Source organism: Polyodon spathula, chromosome 3 (assembly GCF_017654505.1).
Source record: "Polyodon spathula isolate WHYD16114869_AA chromosome 3, ASM1765450v1, whole genome shotgun sequence".
NCBI classification, from domain to species: Eukaryota; Metazoa; Chordata; class Actinopteri; order Acipenseriformes; family Polyodontidae; genus Polyodon; species Polyodon spathula.
In genome coordinates, this window is record NC_054536.1 from 96,412,945 (window position 1) to 96,435,755 (window position 22,811).

A 22,811-nucleotide genomic window follows, 5' to 3' on the forward strand; every position below is an offset into this window, starting at 1 on the left:
GGTCTGTTGCTAGAGAGCCGCTCTGGGTATATTTCTAGAGAGCCGCGCAAGTTTCTGAAAACCGAATTGCAGAAGTCTAGCACCAAAGCACACATTTTAAAAAGTGTTTATGTCCCACCCCCATCACATCTGACTGGCTAGCTGTGGAAGATCTTCTACTGGTTACAAAGAAACCCAGAAATGGCTGCCAAGAGAGCCTCTGGCCATGCACAGACTAATCTTCTAAATATAAGGTGTTACTTATGCTTTTTGTAAATTAGAAAATAAGTGATGCTGCTTTCTTAATGCATGAACCTGAAATTTAAACGCAGCTGCAATTTGGTAAAGTGAAAAAAAAAGCCATACCATAGTGGCTAACGTATTAGAGGGTTACAAAAAATCATGTTGTGTAGTTTATAACACTGTGGTCAATGTACTTATTGGAATGTTTAAAAAAGGGTTGCCCTGCACCATGTAGGAGGAGAGGAACTGAGACCAAAATCTGCTTTTCCATGCTGAACTTGCCCCATAATATCTCCGATTCGAAGGGCAGCCTTAGCATCTTCCACAGCTTTCTTTGCCGCCCACTTCCAGTTTTCAGCACAGGTGCTGCCTCCCTTACGCATCTGTCGCATGAATCTACTAATGTCATTTCCAGTCGGACTCTGGCACACTTAAACTCTTCGGTTAGAGCAAAGACTGGTAGCTGCAGTATTCCTTTACCATAAAGTCCCACTCTGCTGAGGCAGCGTGGAACTCCCAACCATTTCCTGATGTATGAACTGATTAAAGCTTCCAGCTTCTCAACTGTTGTCAAGGAAACCTCATACACAGTCAGTGGCCACAGCAGTCTTGGCAGTAGACCAAACTGAAAGCACCAGAGTTTCAGTTTGCCTGGTAAAGCGCTGCTGTCTGTGCTCTTCAACCCTTCCACTGCTTGTTGTCTAACTTCTCCCACACAAACTGTGTCCATCTCCCTAGACTTTTCACTGGCTTCTCAGACACTGTTGGTATTGCCTGATCATTAAAGTAGAACCTTTTATCTACTACTTTACCTTTAATTATAGAGATGCTACATGATTTAGCAGGCTTGAATTGCATTCGTGCCCATTCAATGTTACTGGTTAATTTGCCCAATAACCGATTAGTTAGGCTACTGTTGTAGTCATGGTTGTCATGTCATCCATATATGCTCGAATTGGTGGTAGTCGCATTCCAGAAGCCAAGCGCTCTCCTCCCACTACCCATTTTGATGCCCTAATAATTACTTCCATTGCCATGGTAAAAGCCAGTGGAGAAATGGTACATCCTGCCATTATTCCAACTTCTAGGCATTGCCATGTAGTACTGAATTCTGAAGTGTCAATGAAGCAGTTCTTTAATGGTACCAACCTGTAGTCATTTCTAAGACATTGATCGTTGGAAACGTTGACAATCTCCGAGCAATAATGCTGAAGAAAATCTTACTTTCTACGTTTAATAGGGAAATAGGACGAAATTGATCGATGCTTGTAGAATCCTTTTCTTTTGGTATAAAGACTCCACCTGCTCGGTGCCATGCTCTTGGTACAACCTGTTTTTCCCCCATGTCACTTTCATAAATTTCCACAGGATTCGTAGAACTCCAGAAGCACTCTTGTACACTCTGTATGGAACTCCATTAGGCCCTGGAGATGATGATGCCCTTGCTTTTTTCACAGCTTGCTCTACTTCTTTCCACTTAGGTGCACAGTCCTCCATTTGGTATTCGGGTGGATTGATAGCTGAGATATCTGAAGGAATTTACATAGGCTCCTGCCTTTTTGAATCTGTACGTGTTTCCCCCAAATATCTCTCCAGCTTAAACTTAGATGCTTTTAGTGTGCCATTTTTCTCACTGGTCAATAGCTTCTTCACAAATTTGAACGGATCTTTATAAAAGTTAGTTCTCGCACGCTACTTTTTGTAGCATTTCCGTAAGAGCTCAGCTCTGTGCAATGTTGCAAGCTTATTTTTATGACCCTTTGTAACAAACCGAGTCCCTCCTTCTGACTTTGTTCTGCTCTTCTCCATTGCTTCCTCAGCTGCCTCCTTTCTCTAACTAAACATTCAATCTCCTGCTGCCATCTAGACTTTCCAGGAATAGTTTGTACTTTCCTTCCTTTTTTCAATTCCAAACCTCTCGCTTCCATATGCTTAGATGATGTGCCCAAATTTATCCAGCTTCTTTTCAACTGTTCTACCTTTCCAAAGTAAAACAGAGATCCGTGTTTACTGTGTCCCATGTGGTTTTCTCACAAGCTCTTGGCCATTTAACTCCAGGCTTGTGCCCACTGAGGTTCTTTTCTCTCTTACGCTAGTTTGTCTGACCGGCTTTGCAAGGATCATTAGGTTCATCACTAGCTGTTGATCCTGAGAACTGTGGTTTGCTTCCTGTCGCTGGATTTCATTCGACTGACTTGACTGACTTCGTAAGAAGTATTGATCAATGCGAGGCCCTTGTCCCTTCTCCCTCAAGCATTTCATTCTCCCTTGATGAATCTTCAAACCCCTGACCGTTGTCGTCTTGTTCCAGGTTTAACAGTTTACTGTTTAGAAGCATTTCAAGACAAACTTTCCCTGGCAAAAATAATGCTTTTTTCTGTCAAGTTTAGTGTTGCTAACCTAGTTTGCTATTTACCATATTTTCGCTTTTTTTTTTTTTTTTTAGATTTAAAACACTATTAAAAAAAACTTCATAGATTTGAACAGAAGCGAATAGTTATTTATTAGACATGCACAATCTATTGATTGGTGAAACTATTAAAACATGGAGATTGACAAATATGTTTATAATGACAGGAATGAAATTTATATATGAGATTATCTGTACAATATTTTATTTTCATATGTAGTTAATTTACGATCAAAGAATGTGGTTCACTTGAGCTAGAATGATCGATGCTGCCTCCACAGCATATAGGAAGAGAATATCGCAAAAAATGACACCGCATACCAGACAAATGTTTTGCCTTAGGCCAGAAACATTAAAAACTGATCACCATACCCAATTGCTGGGAGCCACCTCAGGAGTATGTTGGTTGCTGTCATATTCAACAGCTTAAAATACAACAACTTGCTAAGACACTAAAGTGACACTGAAACAGTAACTCAATGTTTGTTGCCTCATTCTGCAATGAACTCAGCATGTTTCTATTTGAGATATTGCATGGAATTGGTGACTACCGTCAAATTGGGGAATAGCATGTAAACACAGACAGCTCTTATGTTTACATGTTACCGTTTATTTTTTCCAGTAAAAACTAGTGACATCGATATCATGCATGTGTTTTGATATCAACGTCAAATTCTTAATTATAAAATATGAATTGCTGGTTTTGTCTTAATTTAAAATGTGTTTTAATTATTTTAATTCTCCCCAAATGACAAGTACCCGTATTATAAGCGGTATTAAAACCACTTTGGGCCATGCGGTTGCGATGATATATACCACTTCTTTGGTGGTTAATGGCCGTATTGACCAGCCCAAGCGTGGCATATATCATGGGAACAGCACAGCCCGTCGTGGTTTATACCTTACACACACCAAAATCAGTCCCTAACATTTCTCAGCTCAGGACAGTCCACAATGACAGATTGTTGTCTTAAAAATCATTTGATGTGGAGATCCTGCTCTCTCCAGTAACACTGTTGACACTCTGACATGACGGGCTACTGTGTAGAAACACAAAACCAGATGATAGCAAAACTACTAGCGCTTGAAATTTATATATTATCTGGGTACGGAAAAGGCAATGCAACGTGCTTCTAGTAGACGAAACTCAACTTTCAACCCTATTTGAAATGAATAAATCTATGTTAGCAAACAGGGCTGCAGCAGCATTACAAAAAGATAGAGAAACATCATGAGATGTGTGGGTAAGAGAATCCTCTGGATTCACCATTTTCTTTTTATTGAGATTCTCTTTGGAGGCTTAATTATGAAACAGTCAATCATCAATAAATTACAATTTTGTTTAAATAGGGGCCACAAAATGTTGTTCGTTTGATTGTTCATTTTGGTGATTGTGGGAATGCACAGTCTGCATTTACATACAAAGTCATACTATTTCTTGTGCGAAAGACAAAAGGAGGATTTATGCAGACATTCAAGTACAGTAATTCAAACAAACGGTAAAAACAGCCAAACATGTTATATACGTTGCAAAGTTTTACATCAAATGTGTATAAACAACTTCCTTACAATGTAGTTGGATTATTGAACGTTTCATCCAGGTAAAGCACAGACAGAACGGATACAGTAGCAAAGTACTTTTCAGAGTCTGGTAGCCGCTTCCTACGAGTACATAGATTAGTTGGAGGAGCTCGTACAAGACACACACTATATACTGCTACTAAGCACCTCAAAGCGATTTACATACGCTTATAAATATACTGCGTGTTTACGAAAACAAAACAAACTCCAGGAGTACTTTAATAATTACACGCTAAATGCTCTGAGGAGCTACTTTTCAAATATAGAAGTATGTGAACTCACTTTGATTACAATGAAATCAGCCAGGAGACATGGAAACAGGCCTAAAAATTTTATTAACGCAGACGATATTATATGGTACAGCAAGCAGCATCTGTGTGCTAATAATGTCCACTATGTACAACTAGTCGTGTAAAAATACACAACCCTGAAATTGCGCGATTTATTTTGTGCATACTGCTCTCTTTGCTGTTGTTAATAAACGTACTTCCTTGATTCAAATTGAATTTATACAGATAAAGACATACGTGATTACTCTCTGTACTGCCCTACACTACACGTCCTGCCGAGACGCTGCCGGAATGATTACGCTGTACACGCTTTACCAGAGCTCAGGGCTTCACGCTCAGGCCTAACAAAACACAATTAACACCACCAAGAAGAACATTTAAAAACAAATAATCAGACAAACTTAAACAAGGGCTAAAACGCACAAGCATAAAAAAAAAAAATTGTAACATAAGTTAAAACTAAATCCCACCCCCTCACTCACTCACTCGCACACTTTCCACTTCAGGCCTTTTTGCCTCATTATTTCTTATTTACTGCACTCTCTACTCTTAACCTTATATTTGAAGGCTTGTCGTTTAAAACACATACACTACATTTCTGAACGGAATTCGAGTCAAACTGGCACTAACGTCCCAAAAGATCCTCCGAGAACATCAACACACATTCAAGTAAACAACTAAATACTTAAAACAGTCACCCTTTTAAATTCGCTCAAACAAAATTTGAAAGATTTAAAAAAGAAAACTAATAAGTAACTCACCACCAGCTCCTCCCCCAGCGTACATCTTGTACACTGCTTGGTTACCTTCGCTTCCACGTTGAAACGCAATTAATTTTTTGTAGTCACTACTAAGTAGGTTATTGTATCGGTTTTACTTGAAGTGAATAGTTCAAAGAAACTCTCTCTCTCTCACACACACACACATACAGAGAGAGAGAGAGAGACAGAAACACTGGTTGAATTTGCGCCCACACGCTCTCCTTCTCCTCCTCCCCCAACACCAGGGAAACAAACGGCGGCGAAGGGAAAGGGTTTCGGTGATGTCACTGAGGGACCGCTTAGCTTCCCTCTCTCAGTCTCCTGCCGGCGGGAGTAGCGTCACAATCACAACGCTTGTGCACAGGCTGGTGTCATAAAGTGGGCAAAGGAGGGTACGACGCGGTTTCAGTGCTGGCCGCGACTGTCTGATAAAGTTACGCGAAGCAAAGCACGCCTTGGTGTTGGTGCCACCATGCCATTAACCATTTAAAGGCAACTTTCTCCATCTGAACAGATTGCACAGTATATTTGAACGGTAATTGTTTCATTTCCATGGTTATACTAGGCATCTACCATACTGTACCACGGTTTAGCATGTTTTTAATCTGTTTTACAATATCTGTACATTTTACAACGATTACTTGTGCTTTACAGTGATTTCACTGTGTTACTGCACCTTGCTATGCTTTCACTATGTTACTGCACCTTGCTATGCTTTCATGATGTGTTACTGCATCCTTGCTATGCTTTCACTGTGTTACTGCACGTTGCTATGCTTTCATTATGTGTTACTGCACTTTGCTATGCTTTCACTGTTACTACACCTTGCTATGCTTTCACTGTGTTACTGCACCTTGCTATGCTTTCACTATGTGTTACTGCACTTTGCTATGCTTTCACTGTTACTACACCTTGCTATGCTTTCACTGTGTTACTGCACCTTGCTAAGCTTTCACTGTGTGTTACTGCATCCTTGCTATGCTTTCACTGTGTTACTGCACGTTGCTATGCTTTCATTATGTGTTACTGCACTTTGCTATGCTTTCACTGTTACTACCTTGTTATGCTTTCACTGTTACTGCACCTTGTTATGCTTTCACTGTGTTACTGCACCTTGCTATGCTTTCACTATGTGTTAGTGCGCCTTGATATGCTTTCATGATGTGTTACTGCACCTTGCTATGCTTTCACTGTGTGCTACTGCATCAATGCTATGCTTTCACTATGCATTATATAAGGGTTAAGCCACAATAGCTAAACAGTCTTGATTTAAGCAACTTTGTGAGACTTGCTTGAACAAATTGATGCCTACATGTTGTTAGAAACTTTACTGTGGTGGTGAACGGTATTGAAGCAAAGTGCAATGTATAGGCAAGAAGAGGGCAATGCAAGGCGTACAATTATATATACTCTCTTTAGTAACCAGTGGCCTTCCATCGTGTTTTTTTTTTTTTTTGGTAAACACATACAGTGTACAATCGGTTTCAAGCAGGCTTAGTGGACCAGTGGTTAAAGAAAGGGGCTTGATCCCATGAGGATCCTGGTTCAAATTCCAGCTCAGCCATTGACTCATTTTGTGTGACCATGATGAGCAAGGCACTTAACCTTGTGCTCCGTCCTTCTGACAAGACGTAAAACAAACAAGGTCCTATTGGAAGTGTGTTGTAAGTGAGTCTGCAACAGCAGCAGTTGTGAAGCATATTTCACCCCCTAGTCTCTGTAAATCACTTTGGATAAAAGTGTCTGCTAAATGAGTAATTCATAAAATAAATACATAAATAATAATCTCCCTGCTACAACAGTCCCTGCTCCCCTCCTCTCTGCTCCCTGATCCCACTTCCCTCCTCCCTGTGTCTTCCTCCGTGCTTCTTCAGTCCCTGCTCCGTCCTCCCTGCTCCCTCCTCTCTCCTCCCACCTCCATGCCCCCTCCTCCCTGCAAACTCCATGCTCAATCCTCTGTTCCTTCTTCGATCCTCCATGTTGCCTCCTCCCTGCACCCTCCTCCCTACTCTATACTCCCTCCTCCCTGTTCCCTGCCCTCTACTCCCTCTTCACTGCCCCTCCTCCCTGCTCCCTCCTCCATCCTCCCTCTTCCCTGTTCCCTCCGCCGCCAGGTTCAATTGGACAGCAGCGATCTGAGGAGGCTCCTGCTGTCAGAGATTCTCTCCTTTCTTTTAAATTGTGTTGGATTTACTGTTGTGTTAAATATTAATGATACAAACAAATAAAACACAATCAGTGCGTTCATTTGCAATTTCTGGTCAGTTCTGAGAGACATCAGTAGCTTGTTGGATGTTGTTGCACTGTTTTGGGTGATCGATCTGGCTCATGATACACAGTTGGATTGTACCATCATAGCAAACTCAGGAAAAGAGGTAACTTGGTTTATTATTCCAATACTGCTGGTCGTAGTCTGTGCCATTTCGAGAGGAAAGCTATTTTGATAGAAGATGTGGAGGAAATGCAAACAGTCACATTTTTGGCCATCCTTCATACTTTTGAATCAGAAAGCTATTCCTTTTAAAATAATGCACAATAAAAGCCTGTTATAATAGTGCAAATCAAGTCAAGCATAACATAACCAAGACAGGATCACACTGAATGCCTCATCAAAAACTATGAATACTAATAATGCCTACTGTTAGTCAGCTAGTTGGTTAAACATGTATATACATTTGATTCAGATTATTAATTTTGTGTTTCCAGCTAGTTTGTTGAAATGGCAAGCTGTAGAGATAGTTCCAATTGAATGGACTGTGGAGAATTCAAAGGTAAATAAGCAACAATATTTTATAGTGTAAAACCGTTAATGTACTCGGCCATTATATTTTGCTGCATTTATGTTTGTAGTAACTTTAAGGTGTCAACTTTCCAAAAGTGTGTAATTTTGCTTGCAATTTCTGTTCATATGCCATTTACTTCCATGGTTTTATTACACTGCAAGAGAAAATACAGTTTTACAAAATAGATATAAAAATAAATGTACTGTTTTTTCATTAGTTCATTCATTATTACTAACTGTTTTATAATGAATTTTAACAAATGATCCAACTCAGGTCATTGTATCTTGTGTTTATTTATTTTTTTACATACTGTAATGAAGTGTGGGACATTGTGGTCGAGGGCCGATATTTTGGGCCACGGATTATGCACAGTCTGTACCCATTTTAAGGAAATGTAGTCCTGCTGATCTGGCGCAGCAGGACTTCAATTCCCAGGAGGCCATGTTAGATGGCATAATTAGACAAGGTGATTGTGTAATTGATTGAACAGCTGCCATCAGTTAAACAATTGGGAGCCTTTTAAAAAGGGCAGGGTCAACCTGTTGGTTGAGGAGAGTTGGAGAATTGGAGAGTGAGAGAGTGAGAGAGTGAGAGTGAGAGTGAGAGTGAGAGTGAGAGTGAGAGTGAGAGAGTGAGATGGAAAAGAGTCCTGGTATTTGTAGCCGGTAAGCAGCTTAGCTGCCCGGACAGTTAGTTAGGGAATCTTTCTGTTATAGTTAGTACTCTATTAAGGAGTTAGGCTTTTGTTTGTTTATTTTGAGTGTTTTTGAAGTATTGTAAATAATAAACACACAGGTACCATCCTGTTTAACTTGCATTCCTGGAAGTTTGACTTTCTTTTGTGCTAGAGGACAGTGTAAAAGGTCCGGAGAAGTGACAAACACACCAAACCTTTCCAGAGTTGTCACAATACATTTTTCTTTTTTGATATGCTAACAATATGAAATTTTCAACATGTTTTTCGAGCAAAGAGACATACTGGCCACTCACAAATGCCAAGCAACGTGCAGAACGAGGTGACATTCCAGACAAAGAGCTCTGGAAAACCACATCATCTGGGTCTTCAAGGAAACAGGTAAATTATACACACATTCATTTTTAGAAACTGGACAAGAACAACAGAAGTTCGAAGGAAATTTTAGTACATTTGTTCAACAGCTTATTTTTGTATTAGATATTTCTGTAGCTACTGGAAAGAATAACTTTAAGAAAAAGTTCACGTGTACCTGTTAGAATGCAAAATTTTATTGATGGCCGCCTGTAACAGGACAGCGTGTGTGTTGACGTCAGACCCAGACGAAACACTCAGTACTGCAGGTGACATGTGAATTGCGCTGTTGCGCAGTTTAATCAATTAACAGAAAATAAAAGGTTGAACAAACGAAAAACACTTTGTAAAATAAAACAGCACAGTAGCAAAAATGAACAGACAAACAAAACGTACTAACACTAAACAGAGACAAACATACAACACAAATAAATAGCCCAGGAGCGGGGCACTTTGCCACACCACCTTACAGAGAAACATGTATTTCCAGAAAAATCTGACGATGCCACTGCAATGTGCAAAGGGCATGCTTGACATCCAATGCTGAGTCTCATCCAGAGCAGGGACTTGGATGTAGGAGAGCGGTAAAACTAGCTCGATTTGACTCAGATACAGGTGGATATGGTGATGGGAACTAATTTATTTTTGCAAAAGATTTTCAAAATGTTTGTGTCATAAGTGCAGGTATAATGTTATTTTACAGCAATTGCTTTATAAATATAGAAGAAATTAAGATTTGAAAATCAGAATGCTACATATGCTATTACACATTCATTTTGTTGTGGTTTTATTGTTGTTCAGTGATGAAAATTCAATCATTTCCAAGGTTATGTTGTAGAAGAGGAAGTGGAAGAAAGTGTGAAGAAACATATTAACAAAAAAGCAAGGTTAGGAGAGAAAAGAAAGAAGGGTGTGCCAAAGGCATATGAGAAGAAATGTTTGCCAGGGTCTCAAGCGAAGAACAAAGTGGTAGCAGAGAAAGAGATGGACAGAGCGGAAGAAAAAAAAACATCACTGCCAAAACGCCCAGCGTGTGAGTGCAGCTATTAAATATTGCATTTGCGATTGCTGTTTGCAACCAAAATTGTGTTTACAAGATTAGGTACACAAAGTAAATGTTTAAAGGATTCATTGATAGTACTGTATATTACAAATGGCCATTTGGCATGTTAAAGCCAGGATTTTCACACACTCAAATACACTTTGCATATTGATAATATTTTAAACTATAGCTTTAATTTTAAATCAATGCCTGAACTTTTAAATAATATTTACACCACTATTCGTTGAACCATGTGCTGTCATTTTCAAATATGGCTTCACTATCTCAGAAGTGACAGTCTGGTTTGAAAACCCCTCCAAGCTTACCATACAGATCATCCAGGCCAAAGTCATCCAAAAGATCAGACAGGTCTAGGTCATCCGAAAGATCAGGTGAGTGGTCATGGAGATCAGATGAGAGGACAAGATCACCTCACAGATGGGATGAGATGGCGCATAGATCAGGTGAGTGGTCATGCAGATCAGATGAGAGGACAAGATCACCTCACAGATCAGATGGCTCATAGATCAGGTGAGTGGTCATGCAGATCAGATGAGAGGACAAGATCACCTCACAGATCAGATGAGATGGCTCATAGATCAGGTGAGTGGTCATGCAGATCAGATGAGAGGACAAGATCACCTCACAGATGGGATGAGATAGCTCATAGATCAGGTGAGTGGTCATGCAGATCAGATGAGAGGACAAGATCACCTCACAGATCAGATGAGATGGCTCATAGATCAGGTGAGTGGTCATGCAGATCAGATGAGAGGACAAGATCACCTCAGAGATTGGATGAGAGGTCACACAGATCAGATGTGCCAAGACCACCTCACAGATCAGATATCTCATAGACCAGGTGAGTGGTCATGCAGATCAGATGAGAGGACAAGATCACCTCACAGATTGGATGAGGTAGCTCATAGATCAGGTGAGTGGTCATGCAGATCAGATGAGAGGACAAGATCACCTCACAGATCAGATGAGATGGCTCATAGATCAGGTGAGTGGTCATGCAGATCAGATGAGAGGACAAGATCACCTCAGAGATTGGATGAGAGGTCACACAGATCAGATGTGCCAAGACCACCTCACAGATCAGATATCTCATAGATCAGGTGAGTGGTCATGCAGATCAAATGAGAGTTACCTTTAAATAAAGACATTATTTAAAAGTGGCGGCTTGTAAGGGGAGACAGAAGCGATTTTAAGGGGATTTCCATTTATTCTCCCCTTTAAACACTTCTTAACAGGAAAGATAACAATTAAACCAATGCAGAAGCCATAGAAATGTGTTATTCGCAAGACTACATCCCCTGCTTTCCCCTTGATTTTCAATCTACATGTTGTTTCAGTACCAATGATGGTTGAGGGGGAAAAAAGTGTATTCTGACAATCAGAAACTTAACTCATCATAAGGAAGGCTGTCACCATTTCCCCTAGACATGATTGATGCTAACCAGGCTGATTTGTGCAGGGGTGTTCTGTGGCTATAGGAACTGAATCTCCATATTTAAATATTGAGAGACACAAATTGTTTATTCCACAGGATAAAATACCACATGTAAACAAAGAGCAAAGAAATTAACCTGTAACAATGTGCTGTGGAGTTGTTGTCTGATTCAAACTGTTGGAAGACTCTTTTCTTCTCACCCATCATAGTACTGAAATAATGTTAGATTGAAAATCAAAGGGACTGGGGGCTGTAATCTTGCAATTAACGCATTTCCACAGCTTCTGTGTTGGTTTAATAGTTATCTGTCGTGTTAAGAGGTGTTTACAGAGGAGAATAAATGGAAATCCCTTTAAATTCGCTTCTGCCTCCCCTTACGAGCTGCCTCTGTTGGGTGATGTAAACCAAGTTGTAGGGAAATTGATTATTTTGGCACACTGGCTGCAAGCTGTTGTAACCTTTGTAAGGAGACTGATAATGTCTTAATTGTGGTAATTTAAGGATTTTTTTTGTATTGCTTCATAGTAAATTATAGCAAAGCCAGTAAAGAAAAAAAGAAAATCTTTCAAAATGCTTGCAAAGTCTCATAGACGTGAAGCATGGAAATAAAGTGCAAGTCATGAGCATATTATTTTATTGTTTTTTGTAATGTTTAGTGACAGGACACTTCATAAGTCAAAATTATACTAATTCACATGAATGTATAATTTAAAAAAATTGTAGATGCAACCAAACGCAACCACAAGGTGGCTAGAACAGAGATGGAGCTGAAAACAGGGGAGACTGAAACGGGCACCACATCGTACATTGAGAACTAATGTTTATCTGTATATTACTAAACTTAAGTGACAAATACTGTTTTTCCTTTCAGGAAATGCTGAACAAGTCCAGTGAAAGGGCAGAAGATGAGGTGGTCGGTGGACTAATGCTGAATTGATTCAAATAAATTTAAAAAGATCAAAAATAAAGAACATGAAGTTGATCAAAATTAATAGTTGTTGCATCTTTTATTTGCTCAAATGTAGTGTTCACAAAGGTTCTCAGAAGGTTATTAAATAACGTTAGGAAGTAAGGTTCTATGAACAAATAGAGAACTTTCCATATTAACGTTCTCTAATGTTACTTGGTAACGTTCTTGTAACATTCCGATAACATAAAAGCGTTTGCTGGGAAACTACCCCACCCAATGTCTCCCCACGAAACAGTCTTTCATTTTATGACACTAAAAGAAATATTGAAGGGAATCCTCGGGTTTCATTGCAGCAGCTGTAGTGTATGATCTCTGCCTGGGAAAAAAAGTAGCACGCCGATGTACCAAGTGCGTGAAACACTTAATAAATATTCAGTAGAAAAAAAAAAAAAAAAAAAAAAAAAAAACATTAAATATCAGTGCAAAAAACCTAATAATACTTGTTCATTTATCTTAATTATCTCGTGTGTGATCATGCCGCAATCCAAATACATGAAAAGGATTTCAACCTAACCCTTGTCGTTACCTGCTTTTCTAAGAGTTTTCCTGACTGATAGGGATACATTACTGCTTATTTTAAACTCGCTGTCGGCAGGAATGTTCAAACTTCTACTGTTAAAATATATGTTTAGTCCAGCTCAGCGTTATAAAACTGGAGAATGAATGCTGGTCCTCCCTTGATCTTCTTGCACTGGCATACAATTCCTATGGAAGCGTATTGCTGCCACGTAGAGCAAAATAAAATTCAGCACATATATCGTTATAACGATATAACTATTTCGTTATAACGAAATAACTATATCGTTTTAACGAAATGATTATATCGTTATAACGAAATAGTTATCTCGTAAAAACGGAAATCGGAAATCAGGGTCAGTCTTGAGAACGTCCCCAACAGCAGACATCTCTCCTGTACAGCCCCCCGATCTATGCAAGTAAGTCACACAGTCTGTTTTTAAGTAGACCTATTTATTTCTATAATACTTTATTAACACGATGATGTAGTTAATATATACGGAAACTTCCGTAAATGTGGAATGTGTTTGTGTGAATTAATTAAAAACAATGTTTAGAGCTATAGGCCCAGCCTGTTCAGTCCACTGAGGCACTTGCTCCTGTAAAGAGCTGGTAAATACATTTGATCAATACCACTATAACTTGATTGTGTAATTATACATTTGTACTCAATAGTCATTATAAAGGAAGATAACTTATTTTCCAAAAGGTTAAGTGTCACGTCATGGCAAGAGCAACAGAGGACAATGCTGTACGATTTCTCAGAGATCGCGGTATGCCTGACGATCACCTTGCAAAAATGGAGCAGGACAGGGTAAAGTGTTTCTAAATTACATACAGCTCTTACATTGAATTGCACCTCATTCTGTTTCACATTGCACCCAAATGACATAATATAACATTACGCCCTGGAAACTTTCATTTAGTAGCTGACACATTTTTTAATAAAAATTAGAAAAGTGTGATCTGAATATGAATCGAAAATAACCTTTCTTGGTTCATCTGTCTATCTATCTGTCTATCTATCTATCTGTCTATCTACGTGTGTATATGCATGTATTTTTATTTTTATGCATGAATGTGTCTGCAATGTTTACGTTTTGCGGTTAAATAATGCATTGTCAATCATTTCTAAGTTTTCTTTTTAGCCCAATATACATTTTAAAATATGTTTATACAGTAGGCCTACATACAAAGATTAAACGATCGCTGCCTACAGTCTTAACTTGCAAACCACTCGTCTGGGTTCAAGGAAACTTTTGCATGAAAATTTTTCTGGGTAGCTCTTGGATGTATGGATGTCATTTGTTAGTGTAGTATTGTCTGATGTTTGGTGTATATTGGCGCATTTTACTGATACACTCGCATTGTTTTCAAGAGTAGGTTGGAAAATATTTTTTTAAAGTCTGATTCAGGCGGCCGTATCTTTTTATAAATGTTTGTAAAGGGATTATTAACAAGTGGGAAGATTTTATGTAACCCTTTACAACCCTAAAAAGGGTTTTTATAAATTATTTTATGACCTAATGTCTGTTTTGCTGTTTTGCACTATTGAAATCAAGAATCAATTATGTGTATTTCTTTCATGTTTACAGTGATACCTAAATGGTGACATTCATGGTGTATGGTTCCTTATAGTTTATTTATTTGTTTTGTGTTTTTTTTAAATGGTTATTAGTAAATGATTACATCTCCATCTGATTTTATGTGCTATTTTAAAACATAAGTCAAAAGGTTTAAACGTATATTATATTAAATCAGCAGGATCACTGCCTCTTTAGGTCAGTAGTCTTTTTTTTGTATGCCAGAGGATATGTACCCTTATTTCAATTCTCATATTTGTTTAAAAGGGAATTTACAAACGTCAGCATAATTATCCACATTCCTTTAATTGCATTTCAGAAATCTGCTTCAATTTCAATTCAATATTATTGTCAAAGTGTGCATGAAAAACACTGAAACAGTTTGAAAATTCCAAGAAGCATTTCATAATATGTTTTTTCCTTTTTAATTTGAACGCTAAAATAAAAAGTAAGTGGGTAGATGAAGTTGAACTATATCCTACATATTTCATAGGCCTAACATCCATAAAACCCTACTGAAAAAAAGTGTTACAGATAAAATACTTTTTAGACGCATTCATTAATGCATATAAATGTTTTATATGCTCTTAGAACAATGGTTTTAGAAACAACACCTTTTCAAATAATGCTTCATATTTTTTTGTGATTTGTGGAGGTTCTACAGTATACAATAACAAAACATTTACTAAAATGTTAAATATTAATGTGCATCTATGCATCTGAATATTTTCTGCAACACTCTGTTTCAATAGTGTACCAACCAACTATCAATTTATTTTAAATATATAGTATGTGATGGCCTATGCCTCTTGTTCCTTTAAAACATTTCCTTGCAAAGCATTGTAACAATGTCACATTTTATTTACTATGTTATATGTAGCTATGTAACAATATTTTTACCTTTACAGATTGACAAAGAAGTAATCTGCCTAATGGATGATGACAGTCTGGCCAAATATGTCCCGATCTTTGGTGACAGGATTGCAGTACGCAATTTTTGCAAAAGCAGAGAATCAGAATATAAGGAAAAAGCAGAAACAAAGAAACAGAACCTATTGCAGAAGCTTAGAGACAAAATGATGCTACATAACAATGGGAAAGAAGTTGTGAACACTGGAAGGGATGGAGGGGGCTATGAGAACAACAGTAAAAGAAGACGTTACTTAAAAGGCAACAATCATGCAGTAAAAGAAAGTCACAGGATTGAATTGGGATGGTTGCATGAAGGGAAGTAAGTCAGGAAGCAAAATGGTGGAGGAACACGTGTGTTAGAAGTTCCCAAAACAGCAGACAAACAGGCACTTATACAGTTGGCGAAGGATTTGTTCTTTCCCAGTGGAAAATCCAAGAAAGGTTACTTGGAAGACTTCAAATATGACATCCTGGATTTCCAGGAAACAGTAATGCCAGATAGTTCAAATGTGGGGGAATTGTACAATGCTCTAAAATTGGGTATTTTAAGATTTTACCTGGCAACCTATCCAATTTCTGAGAGTACATTAGTTTCAGACAATCAACCACAAAAGGATATTTTGTCTCAGATTGATCTAACTACAGACATAAATTACTCTAGACAATCCCTAGCTCAAATCCATGGTGAGGCCAAAGATGAGGGAATTAATCTTTCCACATTAGCCATGGAACAAGAGGCAGTTTTAGAAACCATGAACGAACACAGTGAAGACAGGTCAGAAATAATAGTGGAACACATTTCACTGAATACAAATGCTGTAAGTGAGGAACCCATTGTGCATGAACCAACATTTCATGTTGTAGAAGGATTGTCTGCAATCAACATGGAGCCAGTTAACCAAAGTTTCTTGTATGAAATACAGTTTGGACCAGTGTCTGAGGACATAGCAGCTTCTCAGTTGACTGACACTCTTCCATATGAGACACCACCACCTCTACAGAGTCAGTCAATTCACAACACAACCCATTCCACTCCAGAGAATTCACAATGTGTTGTGCACCTAGATTTATCTTCAGTAGAGGTGGACAGTGTTTCTTATAGTGTCCCACCATCTGCAAGAAGACTGACCCCTTCTCCTGAAGACCAGCCCATAACAACTATCAGACTACATAGATCTAATCTCCTTCAAGAAATGAATGCACAGTTCAAGAATCCAGATATACTGTCAGCACAGCTAAAAATGTTCTTCATAGATGAAGCAGGAGCTGATGTTTTAGGACTGTCTAGAGATGCTTATTCTGCCTTTTGGACAGAATTCTTTGCTTCTGTTGCTGAAGGGGAAAATGTTAGAGTTCCTGCCATATGTCCTAGGTGGCAAGAAGAAGAATGGAGGGCTGTTGGCAGAATTTTAGCCAAGGGATATTCAGACCACAGTTACTTCCCACTACAGCTTGCCCCAGCTTTCACAATAGCACTCATTCATGGAGAACACTCTGTTAATCCAGCTATTTTGCATGGGTCATTTCTTTCCTATATAAGCCAAACTGAAAGAGATTTGGTTGATGCAGCAATTGAAGGCATTCTTACAGAAGATGACACAGATGACTTGTTGGATTTTCTGGACAGGATGTGGTGTACCACTATTCCAACAAAGGAAAACATGAAACAAGTCTTCCTACAGATTGCCCACAAATAACTTATCCAGAAACCAAAATACGCCCTTGATAAAATGTCGGAAGTCTCCAGAGTTATTCTGAAAGGGTTTTTCCCAAACAGTCAAGAAGTGGAGAAAATGTACACAGAGAAGATGCCAACTGTAAAAACAAGTGCTGAAACTGTTGCAAGCAACTCCATTAAGCAAAGCTGAAAGCCAGAGCTTCAAATATTTACAGCAATACCTCAGAGGTCTAGATGATGTGTCGCTAAGGAAGGTGCTCCGTTTTATGACTGGCTCAGATGTCATGGCAGTGGAGAAAATCCAAATTATGTTCACCAGTTTGGATGGTCTAGCAAGACGTCCAGTTTCACATACATGTGGGCTTGTGTTTGAACTTCCTTCAAAGTACCAGAGCTATCCAGAACCGAGGGGAAATGGAGAATATTTTGTCAAGCAAGGAATGTTTCAAGATGGACATTGTTTAACATCAAGTACAATTTAATTTTGAAGAATCACAGTAACTACAATTTAGAACTAGTGGAAACTAAAAAAAGATACAAGTCTAGACTTTTGTATCTGGAAGTTTTGAAAATGTTGTTTAGCACCTAAATAACCACCCAATTCATTCAGAATCTGGATTTGTCCAATTATTTACACCATTTTTGTGAAAGCGAAATCAGACTGTTAATGTGAAGATATAGTAAAATAAATGGCATTTAAGTCCATAAATTAGTAATGCAAATTTCTTGTTCAGAGTTATGTAACATTAACAGTTTGGATTTCCTAACACAACAAATGGTGTGAGTTGCAGTTTTGAGTCTGTTTTCTACCATTTCAGAAATGTTAAAATGTAGATACATGGTATGTGATTTACAGATCATTTTATTTTTATACTATTTTTTGTTGTCTCTGCATCCTTTTATAAACATGTCTCCAGTTAACACACAAAAAAAGAAAACTTTTTTTGCAGCCCATACTTTACTTATTTGACACCAACTGGGAACTTTTTTTAAAATCTTACAACACTTAACTAGTACTGCACACAATAGACACTGATGCTTTGGGGACATGGTGTTCCAAGTTCATCTGGTCAGGGCCACCATCCTGCCACGTTATAGTGTCAGAAGCGGGATGGTGGTAATAAGACTCAGGGAGACAGAATTGCAGATTAAGCGCTTCAGCGCATGTTTATTTACACAACACAGCACACAGTATCACCCTCGCCCTCACCCCACCCCATATTCTCCACTCTTCTCCCTACTCCAACAACTCTCTCACACACACCGAGCCCCCCCCCCTCTCTCTTTCTCTCTCTCTCTCTCTCTCCGTGCATTACACAATCATAAACAAACCACCACAAGTGAACAATAAACAATTATCTAAACAACACACACACACACACAAAGCGCGCGCGAAAGAACAGTACCACACTCAACCATTCACGCACCCTCCGGGACTCCATACGCACTCAGCGGTAAAACAGAAAACACTAACTATATACACTTCCTAACATACTCCCTGGTAAAACACACTGGACCAGCCATTATTCTATTTATAAATCTGAGTTTATTGTGTTTCGAAGAAACTCATAGAGCAGAACTGCATCTGATGGGTTGGTTGCTGGGCTGCAACCATTTTCCTGCATCAACAAACAGCATAGTTCAAATACAGTTTTGTCACAAGGAAGGGGACCCTCCTGTACACATTCTTCCAGGCACATGTGGGCATGCTCAGCAGTGACCTCACACAGATATGCTTGGGCACCATATAGATGTGGCAATTTATACATCATCATTGGGCGATCACAAGGTGCAACTTGATTCCGATGATTATTCCATAAGTGAACAATTCTGTTGAGGTCATCCTGTAGATAAACCAAAGTGTTAGAAATGCCTTATGTCAACTAAATACAGGGCTGGCAGAGTCTGTGTGTGTGTGATTTTTTATATATATATGTATATATATATATATATATATATATATATATATATATATATATATATATATATATATATATATATATATATATACACACACACACACACACACACACACACACACACACACATAGTATTAAAAATAAAACGCAAAACAATAAACTAGATCCTAAACGGCAAAGGTTTCGGCTTGATTAATAAGATATAAGTCAACATTGCTAATTAGTTATTCACGTATTCTACACGGTTATTTAACACGGTGGTCCTAATCATGTAACCTAGTATCTATCTTAATTTAATCTGCAAACCATATTTTGCCATTGTGTTGATTCCAGTGTAATGGAATAGATATGTACTATATATTCATTAACTGAAAGATAGATGTATTTTTATTGGGCATATATGGAATTGCAATTAGACAATAATTGAAAAGATTAAAGTGAATAAATGTAATTTACTTTCTCCAATTCAAGCTAGCTTTCAATCAACTAACAGGAGCACCGCAGCACCCAGCCTGCTTTAAAATCGTTTAAAAAATTGCGAGAAAAGAGTATACTTTACTCTGAGCACTGTTTAAATGGGAAACTTACCTGTACTATTTGTAGGAAACAGAACTGTATCCAGTTCTTATCTAAAAAATTTCCTGCAAATTTGTCATTATCCTTGAGACCTTGGAACAAATTCATCCAAAACTGTGAATTTTGCTTGCGCAGGAAAGCCCATCAGCACTCAGTCCTTTGGTTGTGGTTGCTTGAACCGTACAGAAAACTTCGTTGTGCAAATTCGTCTTTATGGTCAGATCTCATAAATCTTTGCATGTTCTCTATGTGGCCATTTTCAGTTCCCAAATCTGCACGTATTCGCTTGGGACACCCCATTCTTGATTTCACAGCCTCCATAAAATAACTTGCTACTATTGCCGGATCACTGTTAGTTGTATATGCTTTTAACCAAATAATATGTGTAGAATAGCCATCGATTGCTCCGTTAATGCAGATTCCGTAGGGTTTCAGTTTATCATAGGAATTAAGGTGCCATAGAAAATCAGGACCTGAGTTGTGGTATGTTCTGCTTCTCAATCGATTTCTACCCCTAAAGTGAACTCCTTGGGAGTCAGTGATATTAAGCAACTGTCTAATGTCATTCTGGCTGACAACAAATCCTTCTTGAATGCATTTCAATTGCATTAATCTGTATCCATGTAATTGTCCAGAGTGTTCAATTTCTTGCATTAAATATAGTGCCACGTCTAGCACGTCAGATTGGTGTTTTCGTCGATGCAGCCTTGTACTTTTCAAGTACTGTGTTCTAATGCTTATAATAATTCCATCCAAGTGCGCTAAACATTCCAAAATCTCCTTATGGTGAAGGAGAAATCTGATTTTGTTCACCAAATCCGCCATTGACTGACACTGTTTCTATTTCCGTTTTTACGAGATAACTATTTTGTTATAACGATGTAATTATTTTGTTAAAACTATATAGTTATTTCATTATAACGAAATAGTTATATCATTTTAACGAAATAATTATATCGTTTTAACGAAATAGTTATATCGTTATAACGATATATGTGCTGAATTTTATTTTGCTCTACGTGGCAGCAATACGCTTCCGTAAATTCCCTTAATGTTGTTGAGATTTTCTGGACTTATTTCCATAAAATGAATGTTCATTAACCAGCCCATGCTGTAGGTTTTTTTTTTCAATCTTTGTTTTCTTCTGTTTTATTTCGCTGTTTCTCCTCTACTGTTGTGTCTACTACTCTTGCTGGTGCACCTATTTTATTTGTTTATTAGCTGATCTGCTGTCTTCACTCAGAAAGCTGGTGTTGTAAAAGTTATGTGGAGTTTCATCCCCAAACATATTAAAGGAAACAGGTGGAATGCCATTCATTTTTGACAGTACTCATTAGTATGCAAGCCGTGCTATATGCTATATATATGAACTACAACCTTAACGTTATTTTAACAAAGTTTTTGTTATTGAATTTCAATAGCTTTTTTTTCTTTACCTGACTCTACTTCAGTATCAATTTCTTAAGTTCTACACGCGTGGAAGGAAATATGTTGTACAGCAATCCATGAAGTGGAGACCACACAGAAAAAGGCAACCAGTCTGGTATAATGCAGGTGAAACAGGACTGTTCTAAGAGGTCTAACTAAAACACTGCATCCCAACACATTCTTTTGTTTTTCAACCAGGGTGAGGGACATAAAACTGTGAGATCAGCTACTGAAATGTGTCAACTGGCTTATTACAGTCTTTATGAAAAAATATGTCCCTACGCACATGCCTTTATCATACACTTCAGCAATACAGTAATGAGACCAGCTTTGTTTTTGTATGCAACATGCTAGTTATCACATTGTAGTAATGTGAATGCTTATGTACAAAACAAAAGCAGGGAAAAGAGAAAAAAAACATGCGTCTCATCACATTAGCGAAAATCCTGAAACAGATGCAAGTGACGGTGAAGATGTGTTTATTATGAATAACATAACAGAGACAAGCATTCCCAGGGTAGCGCCTATCACATTACAGTTAAAAGTGAACAAGTCGGATGTGCAATTTGAGGTTGACACGGGGTCAAGTGTTACAATTATGAATGAAACAGAGTACTCCAAACTAAGGAATGGGGCAAAAGTACCTGAGCTAAAGACATGTTCCCTGCATCTCAGAACCTATACAGGCGAAAGAGTGAAAAGATTGGGTACTGCAAACTTAACTGTACAGTACAGAGAGACTGTTAAACAGCTGCCAGTAGTAGTAGTGTCTGGCAAAGGACCAAACCTACTGGGCCGCGGTTGGATTAAGGAGTTGGAATTAAACTGGGGCACTGTAAACCAGATAGGTAGAGACAAAACAACACTCCAGGATGTGTTGAAGAAACATGAGAATGTATTCAAAGAGGAATTGGGGACATTGCGAGGCCCACCAGCTAAAATATATGTTGACAAAGAGGCAACACCAAGGTTCTTTAAGCCAAAACCTGTGGCTTATGCTATGAAACCGAAGGTGGAGGCTGAGCTGGACCGCCTCTTGAGAGACAAAATAACTGAACCAGTGAAATTCTCTGAGTGGGCAGCTTCCATAGTCCCAGTGCTAAAGCCTGATAACTCTGTGAGGATTTGCAGAGATTACAAACTTACTGTAAATCGGGTATCCAAACTGGAACAGTATCCCATTCCCAGAATTGAAGATCTTTTTGCAAAGTTCTCAGGAGGGGCAAAATTCAGCAAATTGGACATGAGTCATGCCTATCAACAAAACATAAATGTAGCCTACCTGTATAGTATAAATATTACAGTTGAGTGCAAATGTTAAACTTGTTTAAGCATTTGAACCCAAAGGAGTGCTTTTAGACTATGGATCCGTTAAAAATAAAGATGAAGTTTTAACCCTGATTTTATGAAAAACTAATTTGTGTTCCTAAGCGTTTATCTCAGTATTCCATGAGTAATGCGGTTTCTCAGGAAACATCCACGGTATGTTCAGGTTCTGTCAGTTTATCCCAAGCGGACCCTGTGGTCCACTTCAGTTGCGGTGTAAATAGCGACTTCAGACAGTACTGTATTTAACTGAAATATTCTATTGACATGCAACTTGTGAATGAAACCATAGAGTAGCCATGTTTGCTAT